The sequence below is a fragment of the Oryx dammah genome, unplaced genomic scaffold (genome assembly GCF_014754425.2).
Source record: "Oryx dammah isolate SB20612 unplaced genomic scaffold, SCBI_Odam_1.1 HiC_scaffold_16, whole genome shotgun sequence".
In the NCBI taxonomy this organism is placed as follows: domain Eukaryota; kingdom Metazoa; phylum Chordata; class Mammalia; order Artiodactyla; family Bovidae; genus Oryx; species Oryx dammah.
The window spans coordinates 7140696-7160931 of record NW_024070200.1 but is presented as its reverse complement, the minus strand read 5'-3'; positions in this window follow the sequence as shown (position 1 = coordinate 7160931).

The following is a 20236-nucleotide window of genomic DNA, read 5'->3' as shown; positions in this document are numbered from 1 at the left end:
AGAGGGGAAAAAAAGGAGAAATCAGAAGGCCACAAATAAGAAGGTTTACCTTGCTTTGTGCCACTTGAAAGTCCTCATTTCAAGAATGTTCCCTCGGTCCCCAGAGTTCTTGTGTTATTATCTCCTGTTGAAAGGATTCAGATGACATTATTTGTGTGAAAACTCGCATGCCAAAGGTGCCATCTATGCCAAAAGACTGCATTACAATGGAGGGACAGATGACTGTGCCCTGTGGACTTGCCATTCCTAATGCCTTCAAATCAAGTCAGTACTAGCACTGCTTAACTGCTCAAGTCCGCTGAAAATACGTCACTGCTGATATGGAAGGACTATTTTAGGGTGCTAACCTGAGGCTTATCAAATGGTGTTGACCTGCAGCGTCACCATTGCCATTTAACCACTGAGTTGTATCCAACTCTTTGCAAACCCATGGACTGAAGACCGCCAGGCTCCTCTGTCCATGGGATTTCCCAGGCTAGAATACTAGAGTGGGTTGCCATTACCTTCTCCAGGAGATCTTCCCAAGCCAGGGATCAAACCTTACATTGACAGGTGGATTCTTTACTGCTGAGCTCCTGGGGAAGCTCACGGTAGGCCAGGCAAAGATCGTTAAACTGAGGTAGGTGTAGGAGCTTTGAGTCAGCAGGGCAAGATAAGTTAACACATTACAACCTTTCCCCAACCAACACCATCATGATTTGATGACAGTGTTTCTAATATCTTGTCAAAGCAGTTGCACTTAGAAATGTCTGCAGAAAAAAATAAGAATGACTCTGTTGATGGGGTGGGTCAGCAGACCCCAGATGGCCTTCTATTGGATGGAAACAGCTCTGAAGTCTAGTCTGGAAGACCAAATAACTCTCTCTGTGTGTAAAGCAAAATTCACAGGGTGGTCCAGAAAATGAGCATTTAGGGAGTATGAAACAGAAAAGCAGAAGGGGCATGAGACGTAGGATAGCATGTCCTCATCAAAGAGTGTGGGAGAGAACACATTTATCCGGAGATCCAACTGCACAGTTATGATTAGAGATCCCAATGGCAGGAAAAGGGAACAAATAAGAGAGGTGTCTTCACCCTGTGAGACAAGGGGAGTGGAGGCCACGGGCTCATCCCATCTTCTCTTGTGGGCTAATGCTGGGGGGGAGTCATTATAAGCCCTACAGTCTGCCAGGGCAGCCTGGGCACATGAGACCAACCAGCAAAGAAAAAAGGGAATTCTATGGCAAGGAAGTTATCCAGAATTGTACAGCAAGAAAAGCTAAGACAGAGCTGATAGTAACTTATAACAACTACAACAGCACCAATGAGAATGATAGTGATCATAACCACACAAGAAGAGTTAATGCTACGGTTACTCCCCCCTTCCATCTCACACTTCGCCTTCTGGCTCCTGGAATGCTTCCCTTGGACCTTCACCTCTGGGATCTCACCTCTACTTCCTAGACCTGTGAACTGAATGCATTAAACTTGGCATCCCTGGCAAAGGCTAAGAATGGCAGCCATCTCTCTGCCTGGGGCAGCCTTCACCTGCCTGAGCCTAACCCCTAGCTGTCCCCAGGAGACACAGCCCTGAGACCACAGCTCTCATCTTTGGCTGATGTGACAACAGTATCCACCAGGTCTTAGTCATCCTAACTAGGGGATTGGAGAATATGTGCTCCCCGCATGCTTAACGTGTCCCTCTAAGATAGGTGACTCTCACCCACTTTTCTGGATGCGGGGATGTCTGTCCACACCACTGGACCCGGAGCATTCTCAGTGAATGAATGAGTCCCATCTCATTCCCACTGTGCTCACCCTGAGATCTTATATCATCATCAGGATGAGAGCAGCTACCTGTGTGGTGCTTCACTGCGAGCCTGGCACTGAGATGGCTGCTAATTTTATCCCTATTTTACAGCCAAGGAAGTGGAGGTATCAAAACAGACCCAGCAAAGTACCCCAAATGCCTATGAAGACAAAGCAAGGCTGGGACTGGAAGAGTCTAGCCCTGAGTCATGCCTAACCATCTTGCTTACTGCCTCTCTTAGAAGGCAATCGCCAACTGGCTTTTTAATTGAATGAAGCATGTATGATCCTGTCTTTCAGAGAAGAGTGACAAAGAAACCACAAAAGCGATTATCCCTTTGGGCAGGACATGTTTTCCTGGTCCCCAGTGAACTTAAAAATTCTCATTTTCTGGCAAGTCAACTCCCTAACCTTTTGCAAACAAAACATTCAGTGACACTGTGTCATAAGGGGGTGCAAAAATCAAATGTTATAATTATATTTTTTCTCAAGGTGGGGGGTAGTTTCCTGCCAAAGATAAGTGTCCATGATGATCAAGAGACAAAGCGTAAAAGAAGGGGGTTGTTGAAAGCTCCCTTTAGCTCTTCTTTTTTTAATATTATTGCTACCACTGAAATATAATTGAAACATCCTTCAAAGCAAGCTATGCCAGCCACCCTTCAGCTTTGATACAGCTTTTTAATCAAGAGATATTGTTGTGGCCTCACAATGAATATGGAAAGCATTTAAACTATTTTGTGGATGGAGTGCATCGCTTCTGACCTCAGTCAAAAGACCACATTAAAAGGAGCAAAAAAGAATTCACTCTGAGTCCTCTGGGCTCCAAAACCCTGAGGGCATGTGGAACGTGGTGAGGGCCAGATTCATCCAGAGGAGAGGATTCAGCACCACATCATTTGATACATGAGAGGTCAGCTTTGCCTCCAGAGGTAAAGTGTGGTGTGTCAGGGCACCAGGGATGCTAAAAAGATCCTGGGCTTTGCCTTTGAGCAGTGGGCATAATTCCTTTCTTCTGGGGATCCCTTAGCTCAGGGTTTCTTAAGATTTAGCCAGTGGACTGTCGGTCCAGAAAATACTTCTCCTTCGCCTGATGCTGCTGGGTCACCCGAGCCTGGGGGATGTCCCACACTGCTGATTAAGCACAAACACGAATGGATCCAAGGAAAGTCACCCAGAAAAGAATTCTCTGTAAGGCTTTAAAAACTTGGAAAAGACTTCTTCAGGGCCTTTGTTGTCTGCAGGACATAGTTTAGGACAAGCCACCCGACTCAGAAAGGGAAAGAGCATAAGGGGTTAGAAGCGGTCTGGAGCGACACCCTGGTTAGTCCTTGAACTTGTCTGCAACCTCCAAATCCTATTTCCCCCATGTTCATCCGATTACACGAGTGACCAGGAATAAGTCAGATGTAATTAGCTGAGTTTTTTTTTTTTTAATAACAAGACATAGATGATCTGATCTTATTAAAACAGGAGTTGGGATAGTATAAGACATAGAAATAAATAAGTGTAACACAAAGGGGAATCACATCGATACCCGAGCAGGACAAAGCCTCTCCACATGGAGGAACTAGGGGAGGCGGGAAGGGGGATCCCCAGAGAAGGGTCCTGGGGGCGGGGTGGGAGGCAAAGTATACCTTGAAGCAGGACTTCAAGGTGTGCATGTTTCCTGTGAATGAGAAAGAGTCAATAGTACTCTTCTCCAATTAAAAAAAGAGCAGTATCTCATTGTAAAAAGAATTATAAAGAAGAAATGCGTCATCCATCACTCTAGCAATGAAAGATAACTGTGAGGATGTTCTTTCATGTTCCTGTCCATTCTCTATACAATACACAACTGTCTTTGCAAGATAGCTTATATATGTGTGTGTGTGTGTGTATCATATATATACATGTATATACATCACACATACACACATATATGTATACATACACGAACACACACATACACACACACACACACATATACAATATTTAGTATGCATGTGTGGGCTTCCCAGGTGGCTCAGTGGTAAAGAACACTCCTACCCGTGCAGGAGATGCAGGTCTGACCCTGGTCTGGAAGATCCCCTGGAGGGGGAAACGGCACACCACTCTAGGATTCTTGCCTAGAGAACCCCATGGACAGAGGAGCGTGGTGGGCTACAGTCCATGGGGTTGCAAAGAATCTGACATGCTGAGCACATGACCACGTAGTATAAAGATACATATAATACAATATGAATATTATATATAATATAATATCTGTGACTTTGGAGCATCATTTTCTTTAAAAAAAATGGCTTATAATGGTAAAAGAAGCCTATATTTCTTCCAATCATTCTTTCTAATCATTTTCTAATATTTTTCAATTTGACAGATCATTATTTGACTAAGTGATAATCTCTTATCAAATAATTCTTTCCCTAATTTCTATATTTTTAAATATTTTCCATAACAGCTAAAAAATTTTTGTGCACACAAATTTTACCATATATCGAGTTATGCTCTTAAGGTAAATGCCTTAATGATTTCATCAGTCCTTTAGGGTAGAGCAATGCCTATCAATATGGCATTGATTTGGTGTATTGACATGCAAAGTGTTCATCATCCTCATGGACATATTCTTTGAATTTTCAGCTTTGTTCCACAAAGAACTTCATCCAAATCCAGACAGACAGATATGTCACCTACTGTCTGGGGGTGGGGGGCTGGGGAAGAGGGTCAGATTCAACTCCAAAATCTGATTCAAAGCTATGAAATTTTAGCTTCTCAGTTGAAAAAAATTACTCTTCAAATGTGAGACTGAAAGTTTGGAAAAGGGATACAGATGGAAAAAGTGTCTCCTCTTCCTTGTCAAACTTCTGAAGTCCTTTGAAATGAAGGGGAAGACAGAGAAAGAGAAAGAGAGCATGTGAGTGAGGGTTTGTTGGAGGCAGGACTCTGCACCCTGCCTTCTGGGCTCCCAGCCTCCATTCCAGAAGAAGAAGATCACAGACACCCTACTTGGAGCCTGGGAGATCCAAGAGTTAGGAGGAAGCGCCCACGTGACCCATCTCTTCTGGAATTCTCCTTGACAGCAGACCTGTCTTATTGTTATTCCAGCACAGGGGGCGAGGACAGCAGGGAAGACGGCAGGGCACCCGTGAGCTGGAGAAAGTCACCGCAGAATAGAAGAGCCATTCAGAGCCTTTAACAGCGGCACAGAGGGCTGCGGAGGGGACCGAGGTCCGAGTTGATCTAGTGACTGAGTGCAGATGGTGCAGGGTGGGTTGTGTGTGTGTGTGTTGGTGGGGGTGGGGGGGTGGGGGGGTGGTCTGAAGCCTCCTCTGAGTAAGCTGAGAGCCAGGGCAAGGTGGGAAGTTGGAGTGTGAGCAAGAGGCTGACATCCCTGCCCACAGCTGCCCTGACCATATAATAAGCCCCTGAGAGTTTCAGACCTACACCAAGAAGGTAAAATCCTCGAAAAAACAAAGTAATTGCCTGTAGAATGTATTTGCACAAAGTTAGTTCTAATAGGGATTTCAGATTTGTCTGAACCCTCTCATTTCGTCCATAAGGAGCCTACAGCTCAGTAATTAGCCAAGACCCACTTGACAGTCAGTGGAAGGCCAGGAAACCAAATCTTTGAGTAACCCCTGCTGTCTCACTGGGGAAATCCACAGCAACTGATTGACTAGAGCAGAGGCCAATCGTAGCAGCATCTTCAGTGGCTCACGACCACCTGTAGGAGAATAAGGATGGAAGCCGAGAGAGGTGATGACCACACCTGTGTTCAGGTAAGGGTCCGCAGGCAGGGACTGGTGCTCCTAGCTCATCCTAGTCACAAGAGGCCACATCGAAGGGACCAGCCAAAGGAGGACACTGTGACGCTCCCAGAAGCGTAGAGCAGTGGATGTAAAAGCTCCTGGCATCTCTGGGCTTGTCTTTACTTAACACAAACCAATTGCATTCACTTCTTTTCCCAGGGCTTTTGATGGTTGAATTTCAGGATGAGGCAGAGACATATTAAGGATTTCTTCTGTATCAGACCTGAGTTTAATTCCCACCTTCTCTACTCCATAGAGACACAAACCACTCGAGCCACTTAGCCTCCGTTGGCTTAGTTTCCGCATCTGTAAAAGTGGGGATGATGATGCCTACTCTAAACTGAGTGTCTTGCATGAAACAGCACGCACAGTAGGAACTCAGTTCAGGATCAGGGGCTGACACTTTTCACACGCCATGGCTCATTGATGTCTCACAAGTTCTCCTGTGAATGTGGTTATCCATTTTATAGGCCAGGGAGTAAAAGTTCACAAAGTTGGATAATTTACAACAGACTATGTCTTGGCTGTTGTGTAAGCATGTCCCCTGTTAGGACAAATGAAGATCAAAATTCCCCAGCCCTTAGGCCACAGCGATGGGTTCAAAAGATGGTTGTGGTTCCCAAGTCTGACCCATCACTGGTCCTTCTGATTTAAAACATAAAGAAGGCTCTTCACTCTTCTGATTGTCCACCTGGCATTGTCCATGGCAAGGCCTGGGCCGTACAGAGTGGCTGGTCTGAGAGTCCGAAGGTGACACAGAGGGGAGTCAAGACACAGCAAGAAGGAAGGTCCAGATCACAGACCCATTTATCCCTGGGGCCAACTCTACCCCTGTCCCTCTTGTGCTTTGATTTATGACTAATAACTTCCCTCTTTCAGCTTTAGCTAATTCCAGTGGAGTTTCTATCACCTTAAATCAAAAGAGTCCTGGTGAATATAGGATATGGACCCAGCCACCTAAATCCAGAGCATCTCTGTGTTCACTCTACTCCCCTAGAAGGAAAAAAGGAAAGGGGTAAGCAAAGGAGGAAGAAACACTTTCTCCTTAACTTCCCAGTCATCAAATGGGAGCTTCCCAGGGTCTCCCAAGAGATGGCCTAGGTGAGCTTGAAATGCATGCTTGCATTTTTAAAAGAGCGCCCTTTCTAAATCACCTTATTTTGATGTAACTGCAAAAGGCAGTACTATTTTGGGTTCTTGCTATGATAAAGCTGAAGCTGTAAGCTAAGGACTTTCATGAGAGATTGCACCGAAATGTCAACAGATGGCTTGCTAATCATGTTAAAAAATACTCATTTCTTTTCAAAAATGGCATCCCCCTCCCAGTAAGTAGATCAGAAAGCAGTGTTTATGATATAAAACATATTAGTCACAACGCCATTTAATTATCCTACTTAATCATCAAGGTCATAATGATAATTGTTTCTAAAAATTAACACCTCTTCCCTCAGCAAGGAAGCTTATCCAGAATTTATGGTCAGAAGCACAGAACTGATACATTTAGATAGGATGTGAGCATTAAACGGAGACAAGAGGAGTAAGCACAGAGATTGTGTGAGACGATTCACAAAGCCTTTTGCCTTTGCAGTCTAAGGAATACCAAAGGATGTGTTGATTCACTTTTGCCCAAAGGTCCCATTTTTCCCCAGCAAGGAGGAGGCAATGGAGGCTTAAAATCATTCAATCATGATTCATCATGGGCACCACCATATTTGCATCTAGAAACAAGTGGGTATCTTCGCGAACTGTAGGACCTACTCAAACACTGAAGACCACATGACATGGATTCTCTTTTCTGACTTGCAACAACCTCTCTACATCGGCTCTTGGGCTCTCCTCCTTGATCTTATTGTTGATCCTTTTCTAGCTTATTTCACATGGCCTCCATTACTCCAACTCTATTCTTTTTTTATGCTTTTTGACATTTAATTTTTATTTTATATTAGAGTGTACTTCATTTGCAATGTTGTGTTAGATTCAAGCGTGCAGCAAAATGATTCAGTTATATAAATACATGTATCTATTCTTTGTCACATTCCTCTACCATATAGCTCATGACAGAATGCTGGGCAGAGCTCCCTGTGCTATGCAGTATGTCTTTATCAGTTATCTATTTAATATATGATAGTGGGTGTTAACCTGATTCTATCCTTAAATGTCACACTTTCTGGGCTGTCTCACTACCCCTTTCCAAGAGTAGGATCTCCCCTTTCTGTCTCCTCTCTTCCAGACGCAAATCCTGCATGTAGTCTTCTGAGTCAGCATCCTTTAGCAGACCCCTCCATACTTCCGTCGCTCTTTTGAAGAATGCTTCAAATAACTGTATCACCCTAGTTACTTGAGGTTTTACCCATCAAGCTGGTTTACATACCAATGACTGAAGCTTATCTTTCTAAGCATCTCAAGCAACTTTTACCTCTTCAGCTCTAAAGTCCTTCTAAAATGAGTTTCGGGGGCAGGAAAAGAAATAAGCTTCACATTAATTCTTCTTAAGGACTACAGGTTATTATTTGGGATTTTGATGACTCTAGGTGGCTCAGTGGTAAAGAATCTGCCTTACAGTGCAGGAGACAGCACAGGAAACGTGAGTTTAATCTCTGGGTCGGGAATGTCCTCTGCAGGAGGAAATGGCAGCCCACTCCAATGTTCTTGCCTGGGAAATCCTATAGACAGAGGAGCCTGGTTTGCAATCCGTGGGGTTGCAAAGATGTGGACATGACTTAGTGTCTGAATATGGATGCATGTTCTCTTGGGGGGACACCATCAGAGCTACCAAGAGGAAATAGAATCATTTGATCTTACATAAAAGGACTTGGGGTTTTGAGCTTTTGAATTCTTGTGTCATGCCATTAATTATTTGCCCCTTGATCTCAAGCTGCCATCTGTCACTTCTGACCACAGCTCTTCCCTTGCAGGGTCAGACTTCTCATCTGCAATAGCCTCAGGCATGGAGAGCCCACCTGCTTTGACATGGTGTCTGAAAGAAACTGGAGGGGTTTTGTTGGGTTTTGTTGTAGAGCTGCTTCCTCCAGGAAGCCTCCTCTGCTTACCTTTCTTCCCTCTGAATGGTATAGGGGTTGGGAATACTCAGAATGCCTAAGTTCAAATTCCTGCCTTGTCACTTACCAGCTAGGTGACCTCGGGTAACTTGCTAACATTTTTTATGCCTCAGTTTCCTCTTCTGTAAAGTAGGAAAGATCATTGTATCTAATGTGTTGGGGTGTTCTGGAGATTAAATCAATGAATATTTGTGAAGCCCTGAAAGTGCTTTCTGGCACTACTGAATATTTGTTAACTAAGTGTGGTTAAATCTGTCTTTTTTAGTCCCTCATTGTATCATCCATACACATGAAAATAACACTTAATTTGTTCTCAAGTTTATTTCATCAGTAAAGGAAGGAAAGACATCATATGTGACTTAACGTTTTGGGTGCATAGCTGCTCGTCTTCCCTTTTTTGAATTTCTCACCATCTTTTAGCTAAATAGCAGCACCCTAGTCTTCTACCACATCCTGTAGCAGGGGGTCTGTACCTCTGACCACTCTGTCACAGATTATGAAATGGACTATGATCGTCTGAGTCAAGGTCAGCCCACATCTAGCTATTCCTCTGACCAGAAGCAGAGCTGGGTTTAGGAGGCCTGAGCAAATGCTATTCGGGGATCCTTTTTATGAAAAAAAGTATAAAGTTTGTTTATGACATCAAATACATATTTAGAATGAGAAAATACATTTCAGCAGATTTTTAAAAATTAACAGATATTCAGAAGAACAAAATAACTTGTATTCATTACCGCCTGAAACATCTCAAAGATTCTTTACCCCTGCATTTTTGGCTGCTTGTACATATAACTAAATTTTAAAATATCATTTTCTCCAGCGAGGAAAAAAAAGGTAATTCATAGGTGATTTTTAAATGTTATTGTCTGAAAAAGCTTGCTTAAAGTTCACAACTCATTATAGATTTTTAAACAATTTTTATACAATTTTTAGGGCTTCCCTTATAGCTCAGCTGGTAAAGAATATGTCTGCAATGCAGGAGACCCCAGAATTGAACTCCTGGGTTGGGAAGATCCACTGGAGAAGGGATAGGCTACCTACTCAAGTGTTCTTGGGCTTCCTTTGTGACTCAGCTGGTAAAGAATCTGCCTGCAATATGGGGACCTGGGTTCAATCCCTGCGTTGGGAAGATCCCCTTGAGAAAGGAAAGGCTACATACTCCAGCATTCTGGCCTGGAGAATTCCATGGACTATATAGTCCATGGGGTTGCAAAGAGTTGGACACGGCTGAGAGACTTTCACTTCACTTCATACAATTTTTAAAGGTTAATTTCCATTAACAGTCATCACAGAATATTGGCTATTCATGTTGAGTTTTAACATGTGGCCAAGAACAAAAGATATTGTTAAACTTCTTATATAGATGTGCTGTTTCAAAATAGAGACATAGAGACTGGATGGATGGATATCAAAGGAGGGAGAGGGTGGGATGAACTGAGAGATTAGGATTGAATACCATGTATAAAACGGATAACTAATTAGAGCCGACTGGATAGCACAGAGATCTTCAATGGTGACCTCAATGGGAAGGAATCCAAGAGAGTGGATATATGTACACAGATAACTGATTCACTTTGCTGTTAGTAGAAACTAATACAATATTATAAGGCAACCCTACTCCAATAAAAATTAATGAAGAAGAAATTTTGATAGCTCTAATAGGGGCTTTTCTTCTACAAACCCAATTTCACTTTTAAAAAGAACTGTGTGTCTATACCTGAATATGTTGCATAGTCTAGTACATTTGTGATGGGACAGAACTTCCATTTTTACCAAGTGTTACTGAGAACCCGATGTTCTCTATAGTATCACACATCTGCTAAGCGGAAGAACTTTCCACAAATAGCTTCTGTCTCTGGTATGTCTCCTCCTTTACTCATCTACCTCCAAGCCTGAGCACTGAGAATGCATTCACATCCAATGCCCACCTCCAGCCACACTCCTTCCTGTTATCGGGGCAGGCAACTTAGCACCACAGATAGCAAATGGTTTCCAGAAGCCAGATCATTTACATAAGGAGAGCAATTAGAATTTAGCTTTTCTTAAAAGTACATCACTTTGATGACAAAGTTCTGTCTAGTCAAAGCTGTGGTTTTTCCACTAGTCATGTGTAGATGTGAAAGCTGGACCATGAAGAAGGCTGAGTGCTGAAGAATTGATGGTTTCAAACTATGGTGCTGGAAAAGATTCTTGAGAGTCCTTTGGACGGGCATGGTTGATCAAACATTAATCCTGAAATAAATCAACCCTGAATACTGGAAAAGACCCTGATGCTGGGACAGATTGAAGGCAGGGGAAGAAGGGGATGACAGAGGATGAGATAGTTTGATGGCATCACTGACTCAATGGTCATGAGTTTAAGCAAGCTCCGGGAGTTGGTGATGGACAGGGAAGCCTGGCATGCTGCAGGCCATGGGAAAAGAGTCGGACATGACTGAGCAATTGAACTGACTGAACTGAACATTCATTGGAAGGACTGACGCTGAAGCTTAAAGCTCCAATACTTTGGCCACCTGATGTGAAGAGCCAACTCAGTGGAAAAGACCCTGATGCTGGGAAAGATTGAGGGCAGGAGGAGAAGGGGGTGACAGAGGATGAGATGGTTGGATGGCATCATTGACTCAATAGACACGAGTTTAAGCAAATTCTGGGAGATAGTGAAGGTCAAGGAAGCCTGGGGTCTTGCATTCCATGAGGTCACAAAGAGTTGCACATGACTTGGTGACTGAACAACAATAAGTAACAATAAGTAACAACAATAAGTAATAAGTGTACAGCCCCCAAACTAAACGTCTCCCCACCTTCCCCTTCTCTGGATGCCCAAAAATGTTTTGGCTGCCCCAAGATTGCCTGGGAGGAGAGAAAGAGTAGAGACAGCTGTCTTCACCAACATGGATAAACTTTCCTACCAGAGCACAATTTCCAAAGACATAAGAGTGAAGGAACACATTTCTAGGGTTCTTCTTCAAGGGGCCCAAGCTAGTTAAGATATAAATCTTAAGCTTCATTAGCTTCAAGGTATGTGTGCTTTAGCCAGAGACCACAAGTCTCTGTGGATTAACGGGAAAAGATGAGCTGATTCGAGGAGGTCTCTTGCCAAGGGTTATAGAAGTGGAATTCTGAGCCTATTGCCAAAAAGCTATAGGGATCTGAACTAAAAGTCCTGGGTACACACTGACTGGGGAAACTATCAAGGTGTTATCTGAAAAAGAGACACTGATCAAGAAGGAGTGAGGGAAAAAATAATTAGACATGTGGCTCAAATAATTACCGGGACCTTGAGTGAGATGTCCAGGAAATGCATAGACTTCAAAGAACTGCTAACATTATAACCTTTTCTGAGATGTCTTGCTTGTTTTTTTCTGAGTCCCCAAGCCATCACTTAGGCTTCCCTGGTGGCTGACAGTAAAGAACTTGGTTGCAATGCAGGAGACCTGGGTTTGATTCCTAGGTTGGGAAGATACCTTGGAGAAGAGAATGGATACTCACTCCAGTATTCTTGCCTGGAGAATTTCACGGACAGAGGAGCCTGGTGGGCTACAGTCCATGGGGTCACAAAGAGTTGGACACAACAGTGACTAACACACACAGGCTATCACTTTGTATCTGCAGAGTAAATCCCATTAGTTGAGCCAGTCCGAGTAATTACTTTATCCCTTCAACTGAAAAGTACTTTTCAGTTGCACAATATCTGCTACTTTTGCATGACTTTTGCTTGGAAAAAAGGAAACCACTAGCATGGGTCCACAGCCATGAGGGCCTCAGGTATCGATTTTAGTTGCTCAGCATGGTTGTTTGCCTCTTTGTTGCCATAGAGTTTGTTGCCGTAGTTCTGGGTGGCTAAATTGATGAGTGAGAAGTTACTCTTATGTGAAGCAAGAGTGTGGACAGTGGGGTATAATTTTAGAGGAAGATTGAAAGTAGTTTCATGTCTACCCCAAGTCTCGGGGTGCTCCCAAAAGAAGTTTGTTCGTGAAAATCACAAGCACACATCTCCAGAAAGAAAGGAAAACTTTTTCTCTCAAATGCCATATCCTTTCTGATGTTTCCCTGTTTCTTTCTGTGAGTGAGTGTTTAGCTTAAGCTTAGGATGTATCTTGGACTGTTCACTTTAGAACATATAAAAACATGGAGTCTTGTTTTAATTCCTTGATAGCCTAGTAATTACCTTAGTTAGTTAGTTAGTTGTAGTGGCTTAATCATGGCCAACTCTTTGCAACCCCATGAACTGTATCCCGCCAGGCTCCTCTGTCCATGGAATTCTCCAGGCAAGAATACTGTAGGTTGCCATTCCCTTCTCCAGGGGATCTTCCTGACCCAAGGACTGGACTCCAGATGACCTGCATTTCAAGTGGATTCTTTTCCATCTGAGCCACCAGGGAAGCCCAGTAATTACCTTATATCCTTTCAAAACCATTTCCTATTAAAGGCCTGCCATCATTAAGAAGTTCACAAAGACATTTTCAGAAATTAACTGCCCCAAAGGAAACCACAAAGCCTCTCTCTTTTGAAAAGTACCATCATCTTATCATTTTGTTGTTCTGAATGAAGACTCTTTGAGAAACAGGCATATTTTTATAACCCTGCAAGAATTTTTCATGAATAAACATGCACATAAAAAAATATATATATCTTTTTCTTGGGACCATATACATTTCAACTTAGATTTAGAAAATATGATCACTTATTTGACAACTAATTAGTTAGTTTCTATTCCTTCTATTTTTGCCCCAATTTCTCAGTTGGACTAGAGTCTCCTATGATAAGCATTATGCTTCAAATACTATAGTGTTTCACTCTTGTTCTTTCTATGTGTTCTATAGATGGGTGTGAATTATTTTTAAATGTTTGGATTATGGGATTCCTCTCTTTGTGGGATTATACCCTTTATATTGATTTAATTATTACTTTTTGATTGTCTAATATGGTCTATAACCTATATTTTGTTTCTGAAAAATCTTTCTGTAGAATAAGAATATTTTATTACTAAGACACACAAGGAGTCTTCATCTTAGAGAAATTTCAGAATCTTCCAGCCACGAATGAGGATGATGTTACGGAGAGTTTTCCTGCCATTGGCTTTGTCCTCTTTCAGCCAGCTCATAGGGTCTCTCATAATGTCAGTTCCCTGATAGCTGATGGTCACCAGGCACTGAAATGGAGGCAATGGACTGAGTGGATGAATAAAAGAAAACTAGAGATGAGCCATCTTATAGTAACCATTGCTGGCCCACTTTCTGCACCAGATCACATGTAGATGTCTAACTCTTCTCCTAAGCCACCTCTGTGCTGTGCTGTGCTAAGTCGCTTCACCCGTGTCTGACTCTTTGTGACCCCATGGACTATAAGCCCACCAGACTCCTATGTCCATGGGATTCTCCAGGCAAGTATACTGGAGGGGATTGCCATGCCCTCTTCCATCAAGGTAACACACTATGGTGGGATCTGATTCCAGAGCTTTTGGACTATTAGGGAAATAAATGAACTCTATCCTTTCACTAATGCTGCTGCTGCTGCTGCTGCGTCGCTTCAGTCGTGTCTGACTCTGTGCGACCCCATAGATGGCAGCCCACCAGGTTCCTCCGTCCCTGGGATTCTCCAGGCAAGAACACTGGAGTGGGTTGCCATTTCCTTCTCCAATGCATGAAAGCGAAAAGTGAAAGTGAAGTTGCTCAGTCGTGTCCGACTCTTCGCGACCCCATGGACTGCAGCCCACCAGGCTCCTCCGTCCATGGAATTTTCCAGGCAAGAGTACTGAGGTGGGGTGCCAGTGCCTTCTCTGCCTTTCATCAATAGACTCCTAGATTTTTCAACATGCCCTGGGGTCAAGGGAGGTCCGTGCTTCCAGATGCTCTGCCTGGAGTTACTCTCAGGCTACTGTCCTAATTGTCATTTACTGGACTAGCTGGGCTCTTCGGCATCAGCCATCAAAGTTTTGGTCACTGACAACAGCCCAAAAACCTAGAGAGAAGGGAAAAGACTTGTGTTCTCAGTGTCTCCAGATGGTGACCATAAGTCAAAACCCCACTATAGTTTTTATGTTGGTGTTCTGGTAGCATGCAGGTATATGCGCTAGACCTTCTGTCTTCTGTTATTTGTTTCTGGAATATTCTGAGGATTGCCAGAATCCCCAGGCCCATCAGCTACAACTTGGTTGCCCAAACAGTTTGCTGTCCATGTGTGACTTCACATTGCCAAATTAACATGAGCCTGGTGGGGCTGTAGGTGGGTTTTGGAGTTTTCCCCATGCCTCAGAAATGTAATAGCCAAGTGACGATAGAGACAATGAATTCAACTCTCTCTCTCTCTCTATATATATATATACATTTTTTTTGCTGATATTGCTTTGATTTTTAAGTTAATGAAATAAACATACTTTTAAAAAAACAAGCCAAACTAAGCATTGCATGCGAGAGCCTCAAACTGTCAGCTTAAACCAATCTGAAAGTTATGCCTTTTAATGCAGACATTGGACATGAAAAAGACCTCACGGGTCATAAAGCTCACCCCCTGCCAATATCAGAGGAGCCCCAGGCTGGTTTGGGGGGTGTGAGTGTCTCGAATTCCCTTCCATCCAAATCAAGGGAGGGTTGGGCTGAATCCTGACTCTTGTTAGTCACGCCCTGTGGGGTGAGTTGGAGCTCACAGCCGCCCTCCCTGGCCTAGACTCCACTCTCAGCCTCCTCTGATCAGAATACATGGGAGCATTACTCCCATTACTACCTGACCTTGGACTCTGGCCAAAACCCTGGACATGGACTTTGAGTCTTAAGGATGGTCCATGGGTTGTGCAAACATCTCTAAGGGATCCCATTCCAGGTCCTCCACTCAGTCACCAGACAGGGAGAATCACCCCATCTCTGCTGCTTAATCACGTTTACCCCCGTGAGGGTGTGGTTGGGGCATAGCCATCCAAGCCGTTATCTCAGCTCCGATCTGGCCTCCCTCCTGCCTCCTCTTTGTGTCCAGGATGAGACAAACCCAGCGGTTGCCTTCAAGATCACTGGCCTGCATTCCTGCATTCCAGCCACTTCTCATTCTTTGCTTGTGTTGAGACAAGTGTGGGAAATTTCATCGTGATTTTAAAGCAGTCTCTTCTCTTTGGAAGATACCATTCAGTGTCTATGTCCAGTGAATTACTGCAGTTTGACACACTCGGAGAAATATTTTTGTCATAACCCACCGCTTGCTGCACTGTCGATCCAATTATTTGGAACAAGCAATCTGTCATTCTATTGTTCCTTTCCAATAGTTTGACTTTGGTGGCAGTTGTAGAAAAGAAACAAGTATTTATGCTTTCAATTTAAAAAGAGAGGTGAGGGGAGCAACCCAAAAGAACACCTTAAATATGTATTTCTGTGGTTACTGGGGACCAAGGGTCTGAAGACCTGATCACTTCAAAGGACAAAGAGTACTCTTCTTGGACAAATGTCCAGGAATAAGTAAACTCAATCACATGTTTTGGCCACTTTCGAAATAACACACTACCTCCTAAACTCTCTGCCAATGCACATAGCCTCCTGCTACTAAAAGCCACCAGCTTTCTGGAGCTGTGAATACGGGACGATCTGATTAGTCCTATTAATTAAAGAGTTTCTATTTTCTCTAGCCTTGCTGGAAATCACTAGTTGCCATGTTGCAAGCATTGGAAAGTATGAAATTCTTTATTGATTTATGTAGGTGGGCTCAGTTGCATCCAACTCTTTGCAGCCCCATGCTTGAAGCCTGCCGGGCTCTTCTGTCCATGGAATTTTCCAGGCAAGAATACTAGAGCGGGTTGCTAGTTCCTACTCCAAGGGAGCTTCCCAACCCGGGGACCAAACCTTTCTTTCCTGCATCTCCTGCACTGCAGGCGGATTCTTTACCACTAGCACTGCCTGGGAAGCCCCTGTTGGTTTATATGCCTGCTTTTTCAGAACTACAAAAGAGGACTCCTGATTTAGAAACAGGTCTTTCCTTTCTTATTTGTGAATACATTTATTTATTTAAATGTGTTTGTTCAAAAATATGGAGAAAGCAATGGCACCCTACTCCAGTGCTCTTGCCTGGAAAATCCCATGGATGGAGGAGCCTGGTGGGCTGCAGTCTATGGGGTCGCAAAGAGTCGTATAATATGAGAACATTATCTTTATAATGTTGAAGGAGAATCCAACATTCTGGACAAAGCAGGTATGAAACAAACAGTTATTTAAATTATAAAAAACATGACATCAATTTGTCAGAATTTGGAGTAGACTACAAAAATGAATCCAGAATGTATCTTGTGTTAATTGGCCACAGCTGCCGTCACTAAGTACCACAGACCAGGTGGCTTAAACAGCTAAAATGTAGCGGCTCAGTTCTGGAGGCAGGAAGTTCAAGACCAAGGTGTCCACAGGGTTGGTTTCCTCTGAGGCCTCTCTTCTTGGCTGGGACCTTCTCCTTGTGTCTTCGCATGTTCCCTCAGTGTTTAAATCTCTTCCTATTATAAGGACACCATTCATACTGGATTAGCATCCACCTTCATGACTTCTTGGTAACATGATTATCTCTTAGAAAACACTGTGTGCAAATACAGTCAGATTCCGACGTTAGGACTTCAGCATGTGACCTTGGATGGGATACAATTCAACCTGTATTAGGCCCTTCAAGCCACCACCGCCACCTCTATGTTCTTTACTACTGGCTTCCATGTAACACTGCTTTGGTGAAGGTTCCATGGACCTCACCCTAAAACCCATGGTCTTCGTTAATCCATAAATTAATCCAGACCTACTCACACGGATCCACTGGATTCTCCCAACTGTTGCATCTTTACATGTGGCTTCTCCTCGTCTCACGAATCCCATAGTCATTTGCCTTTCACCCTTTCTGTCTTTGCTCACCCCATGTAACACCCTTCTTCCTACCTCCTTTCCATTCCACTGGCCAGTCCTTGGTTCAGAGCCTGTAGCTCTTAATTTTCAGGTTTCGCTGAAGCCAGGGAATCTGAACTCATGTTAGGGAAAAACTTTTGATGCTGAATCAAAGACAGAGTGCAGTGAAAAATAATCTAGCTTGCAGATTTATTTTTAATTCCAAATACTTACACTAAATTCCCAATGTTAGCATTTATACTGACCTGGTAGCTTCTGAATTTCCCAAAGTAGGCATAAATTTGAATGTGCATTATGGAAGTTATATGTGTCAAAGCAATTACTCCAGTATAAAACTAAATAGCCAACACATGTTAAAACTTCAGAGAAACATTTCACCTTGCATTTTATTCTGAGGCAAATGAGGCCCCAAAGCCACAGAGGTAAATTGTTAGACATCTGAGTATAGGCTGTAATGTTTTTTAAAGCTCTATGTCTTTTGGACATGTGCCCTTCAGAATGGATGCATAGGGTTCAAGTTATCTGAAGAAATGCACCAAGTCCAAGAAACACCAGTTCAGTTCAGTTCAGTCGCTCAGTCGTGTCCGATTCTTTGTGACCCCATGAATCGCAGCACGCCAGGCCTCCCTGTCTATCACCAACTCCTGGAGTTCACTCAGACTCACGTCCATCGAGTCCGTGATGCCATCCAGCCATCTCATCCTTGGTCGTCCCCTTTTCCTCCTGCCCCCAATCCCTCCCAGCATCAAAGTCTTTTCCAATGAGTCAACTCTTTGCATGAGGTGGCCAAAGTACTGGAGTTTCAGCTTTAGTATCATTCCTTCCAAAGAAATCCCAGGGTTGATCTCCTTCAGAATGGACTGGTTGGATCTCCTTGCAGTCCAAGGGACTCTCAAGAGTCTTCTCACAACATTCTTAGAATAAGCTTGGCAGAAAGAGCAGTCAATATAGATACACTGTAATTCACAAGGGTGCCTGAACTATCCTAATGTTAAATGCCATTCTGGTGGCTCAGAGGGTAAATAGTCTACCTATAGTGCAGGAGACCCAGGTTCAATGCCTGTGTGGGGAAGACCTCCTGGAGAAGGGAATGGCAACTTGCACCAGTATTTTTGCCTAGATAATTCCATGAACAGAGGAGCCTGGTGGGCTGCAGTAGTCCATGGGGTTGCAAATAGTTGGACAAAACTGAGTGATTAACACCTTCACTTTTTCATGGCTGGTGAGAGCATCAGCTGTAGGCTGCGGTGGTTAAGAAAGATTCAGAGAAAGATCGGAACAATCCTGAAGTTTTCTTAAGTTCAAGGAGACCACAATGAACCAGTGCATGGAGAAAGAAAGCACCTAAATGCCCAACTATTTGTGAAGCCACAGGAACAAATACCACATTCAACTTCAAATACACCTGGGTTCTGATTACAGTTCTTAACCTACTTTGGAAAGATTGTTAACTTCTTTGTGTCTCAATCATCCCATTTGTACAAGGGAGCTAACCATCTGCTTGTCAGAATGACATGAAACTTAGAGAGATGATGCCTGCAATGTACCAGGCCCGGTTTTAAGCCCACAGTGGCCATGTAACAAGGCTCTTGTTAAGGTTTTACTCCAGTGGAAATTTGACAAAATGCATACGAGGAGATAAGATTGAGAGATTCTGCAAAAATGTAGAGGCAGATATACAAAAGAAAAAGATATCCTAGTAACTGACAATTGTCTAGAACTCGTATAAATCATACATCTCTGCTACATATATGACGAGCATGAATCTGCTCAGTGGCAAGTCTCCAGGATTCTGCAGCCAAGGCGATGCTGGACTATAATACTTAATGGGTGTTTTGCATGAGAAGGAATTTTCCTGTTACACTTAATCTGAGACTTACTTTGAATCCTTGTAAAAAAAGATTACATGATATATCTTATCTCCCCAATATACTATGGCATGGGGGAAGGCAATTCCTTTGCAGTGTGTTTCTGGGAAGGCAAACTTTCCTAAATTTCAGGATTATGCAAAGATTCTTGCATCAGAAGAATTGGAAGCAAGGAGTTGAGACTGTGGTGAGTAACTCTATAAAGTCCTAAATGCAAAATACTGTCACAAATAGTGAAGGGGGATTCTGGTCATTCCAGGGACCTGAATCAAAGCAGGAGAACCCACAGTGGAAAATGGCCCTAGATGCAGGCCAATGTGGGATTCTGAAGAAATTGAGTGAATGACACAGCATCAGATTGAAGAAATGAAAATGTACCTGCCCAGGACACAGTGGAGAACTGTCCTCAGTTCCTAGCGAGATGTTTGCATTAACACCAGGCCACAATTTCATGTGGTTTGTGCATATAGGTGGCTTAAATTTGTAAATGAAACCTGACTTCTTCTACTGTATAGAATTTGATTTTTTCAGCGAAGCTTCTCTCCTGCTACTATAAATCTGAATTCAAGATTCCTGATAATTTTCCCTAATGAGATGGAAAGAGATATCAAGAAGAGTGCTCACTCTTTTATATGCAGGATTTCTTTGTATTGTCATAAGAATCCTGAAATATGTTATTATACCCATTTTATGGAAACAGCATTACAGAGACTAGAGAGAGGCAAGTGAAAGGTCCGCCTGCAAAATTTAAGGTGGCTCTCACTGTCAGATTCCAAGCCTACACTGGTATAGCCCTTAGAGCAAGAACTTTCTTAAATATGACCCTCTAGATGGCTTTCTTTTCTTTATATAATTTTATTTATTTATTTATTGCCTGTGCT